Here is a 4,591-nt window from a genome sequence, read left to right as displayed (position 1 = left end):
GAAATCATATTTTAGTGACAGTTTCAATATGGCGATTTTTACATAGTTAGCAAATTCTATAGAATGATACTTTATGTAGAACAATAATAGCATGTGACAGATACTTTTTCACGCGAACTGTAGAGATTTATTTCTATTTTAAAAAGTTTCGGCTAGATAGGTCGAACTGCGTAAAGGATGACGATCACTTTATACCGGGCCGGGTCCGGGCCGCAGCTTCCGGCGGCGGCGCTTACTTTTCTATGCCTATGATAGGCGATCTCGTGATGCTTTCCATAGAAAACGATGCTCTGGAAGCTCCAACCCGGACACCGTCCGGTCTATCGTGAGTCATCCTTAAGATTGTTTCCCAATATTGAATTACTTTTTTTTTCTGAGCTTAAATCGGGCTACTGTTCTTGCCAAGTAACAAACAATATGACGCATTGCGTAGCATTATGTAAAATATTTTGTCACCCTTGCCCCACGTTATCGCGTACATATCAGTTTGCATACATAATAATAGCCCCAGCCTATCCACCACTTTTGTTTCCCTTAGTGTAAGGCCTGAGTGGACGTTCGAAGCGGAGCGTTCGGCGGGGCGTGCAGCGTGGCGTCGGGCTCACAAGTGATTTGAGCAGCGTGCACTAAGGGCCCCCCCACATCTAGCGTCTTTCGAGCGTCGGCGTCTGTCGACGTCTGGTCAGCGCTATGGAAAATGACGTCGCTGCGCAGTTGCGTCGACGTTGCGTCGAGCAGCGGCCATAGCAGGCATAGAATTGTAGACGCCGACACTCGAAAGACGCCAGATGTGGGGGGGCCCTAAGGCCGCTCCTATACGTTTGCATTTGTTTAACATGCACGCCGCACGCCCCGCCCCGCTGCACGCCCAACTCGAGCGTCCACTCAGGCCTTACACTTGTAGAAAGTATTTACAAGGATATTTACAATATTATTTACATAAATTTACAAATTCTACTGATGAAGGTAGAGAGGCAATAGAGAGTACTCTCTCCAGGCGGGTGTTATGCCTGGGGACCGAAGTCCACTGAGAGTTGGTCGGAAGTAATATATATGGAAACTGACATTATAACTCCGTCAGCGCGATGTAGGTCTTACATACTAATTGCCTTCTAGACGTACTATCTTCTTAGTAGTTTGTGCGTTCTTAGCTTCCTAACGCCATCTCTTAGAATATTGTGGCACGGCGTTGGCAGTGACAGCTAGAGGAGCCGCCACATCAGCCCCCCTTTGAGCGGAGGGGTCAGCGACGACGTATGAAGTGTGCAGCGAAACCAAGTGTGGCGAGTGAAGATGCTCAGAGTCACAGGCGAGCAGAGCGGCTCAGAGCCAGTGTGACGAGCTTAATTGCTCAGAGCCAGAGAGGCGAGCGGAGAGAGAGAGAGAGAGAGAGAAATGGCTTGCTGCGAGGCGGCGTTATCAGGATCTTGAGGTCTTCATGGCTGTCCGATGTCGGAAGGTCACCAATGTAGACGAGATATGTACAAGTATATTTACAACAATTATTTTACATTAATTTACAAATTCTACTGAAGAAGGTAGAGAGGCAATAGAGAGTACTCTCTCCAGGCGGGTGTTATGCCTGGGGACCGAAGTCCACTGAGAGTTGGTCGGAAGTAATATATATGGAAACTGACATTATAACTCCGTCAGCGCGATGTAGGTCTTACATACTAATTGCCTTCTAGACGTACTATCTTCTTAGTAGTTTGTGCGTTCTTAGCTTCCTAACGCCATCTGTTAGAATATTGTGGCACGGCGTTGGCAGTGACAGCTAGAGGAGCCGCCACACACTTACTGCCCTATTCGAACTTTAAGATACGTCAGCTAATAGATCTTGAAACGATATGGATTAGATATATCAGTGTCAAAAGTGACATTTTTCTTTGAAGAAACGTCACATTTGACACTGACATATCTAATCCATATCGTTTCTAGATCTATTAGCTGACGTATGTTAAAGTTTGAATAGGGCCGTTAGCCTGACTAGCGGCGTATGCGTATTCGCGTTCATTACGCACTGTAAACAAGTCTGAGGCCGACCATTGATTTTGAGAATCCTGAGCGCTTTTTTGCTTTGCGTTGGCGTCATTAGATATTTTCGAAGAATCTTCAAATCTTTGCTTCTTCAAAGAAACAAAGCCGTCTTAAAGCCATTCCATCTGTAGCAAAAAATACAGTACATTTTTAACCGACGAAAAAACACGGAGGAGGTTCTTAAGTCAATACCTTTGATAAGTGACGGAAAAAGGACAATACCTTTGATAAGTGACGGAATGGACGTCATAACCGCGGCGCGGCAGTAATGCAGCATCGAACGTTAATCGTTTTACAGTACATCAATCGACGTAGTTACGTAATGTGCTTTTAGCACAGGGTGTCATAATGGAGCACCATATGTACTGTAATTAAACTAAACTGTCCAATAGCCTATCCCTTTTAAACATTGGTTCTGGGCCATAAGAGAATATAATTTAGGTAGATCCATACATTCTGTTTGTCTCCGTTATGCTAGGTTAATTGCTCGTTCCTCGTCAAGCATAGGGATCGGGTATGATTTAGGACACTTCCAACGCCGCGGCGGTTAATTCCGCATTTAGCGTTCCAATTTCAAATTGGTTGCGGCTGCCCTGTTATTGTGAGGTATGACGCCAAAAGGGTATGGAATTGCTACACAGATTAGGAAACTAATGTGACTTTAATTGAGGTTAGGTGGGGTTAGTGCAATAACGGGGCATAAAGAACACTAATTTTCTAGTGTTCCGTTTTGTAGAGAAAAAGGACAGAGAGTGATTCTGATTTGAAATTTGTTTTGTTATTACCTATACCGGGTGTGCCCTGTAATATGAGCAAAAAATTGTAACTGCAGACTGTACTCCTCATACTGACCAACATTTGTTTGTTCAGCTTGTGGTTTTGATTTTTAATACACTTTAAAATTTATTCTAACACGCAATGTATTGCGAATTTTGTTACCTATGTTTAAGGCGTGACAAGCAACATCAATCACAATGATATGGCGCGGCGATGGCGTCCATTGAAGATAATATTTATTTTGTATGAAAAATATGGAGTCTAAATACCTTATAATTTTTAATAATTGTTGAACAAAAGTGTCGCCGTTTGAGGAGTACAATATATGTTTTAATTGTTTGCTCGTGTTATACAGGCCACACCCGGTATATTATTTTGATACGACCTCGAAGATCACTGGAGCTGACTGGTGCATGCGAAATGAATTGAAAGTCTTATTGCGTGTGATGCAACAATAACCAAGACGATCATCAAGGTCGTATCATAACCAGTTCAAAAATATAACATTTTTAAATATTCGAATCGCCCTCCTGCTTTTCTTACCACACTTGACTTTTGGTCAAATCCGGACGATTTCAAAAAGCTGTCTGTTAAAGTTGACAATGACATTTCTGTCAATAAAAGACTCGTTAAGTTTACCTTTTTATAAAATTTACAAATTCTACAAATCTTGAAGAAAATTGTAGCATTAGTAATTTTGACTTTTACACGGATTGTTGACTATAGGGCTATAGTCAACAACTGAATTCAAAATAAATCAAATGCCAATTTTATTTAAATGAAGGAACCTTTTCCCTCCAAGGGTTTGCATAGGCGACGACATAGAATTTGCTAAGATTCGCAATAAATTTCGTCTAATAGGTATCGACTATTTTGCAATGAAAGAAAATTGCAAAAAATTCAAATACGGCCCCAACACTATCATGAATAATGACATGACTTGTCATGATAATCCAGCGTTTGGTCCAGTTGGGTCATGACATTCAATCTTGACGTGTTATTTTTAGACTTGTCAATATCAGTATAAAAACAACACGCAATAGTTATTTACGATACAAGTGCGTAAAAGAGAAGAGAATTATCTATTCGCACGTGTATCGTACAACGTTTTACAGTACATATGGCCCTTTAAACTTTTGACATCGCACGAAAAGTGCTATTTTACGCACAAGTGCGGAAAAATAGGACCATATGTACTGTAAAAATATTTTTCTCAAAAATGGACGGCAAAGTCGACTTTGCCGTCTAAAAACTAGGTCGCGAAGCGCGTAGTTTATGGTCAGTCAAAAATTAAAAAGTTAAAAACATTGCAGTCTCGATTTTGGGACTGCAATGTTGTATACAAATTCCATTATTTGTCGAGTTCCAAACTTTTTAAAAGTTGAAATGACCATATCAAATGAAGGCACAGGCCCATTAAACAGCCAAACAGATGATTAGTACCGCGACTATTTAGATGTCTCAAATAGGTTGGCGTATTTTTGGCAGAAAAATACACTTCAATTTTTTTATTAAAAAAAATAAAATGGCGGCATGGGCTTATTACTGTCAAAATATATATGTAAGAACGTTGCTTTTGTAAAATATTTCTATGATATTTATATTTCTTGCACCATTTTTGAGAAAAGCACTATATATGACTCGGCTGGAAGGCTACTTGCTGGCTTCGGATTCAATTAAACGGACTCCCAAGGTCGTCCGTTTAAAACGAATCCTCAGCCTGCAAGTAGCTACTTCCGAGCCTCGACAATAATGTACTATTTTAGACAAAACAAAA

Source organism: Cydia fagiglandana, chromosome 9 (genome assembly GCF_963556715.1).
Source record: "Cydia fagiglandana chromosome 9, ilCydFagi1.1, whole genome shotgun sequence".
Taxonomy (NCBI): Eukaryota; Metazoa; Arthropoda; class Insecta; order Lepidoptera; family Tortricidae; genus Cydia; species Cydia fagiglandana.
This window is presented reverse-complemented; position numbering follows the sequence as displayed.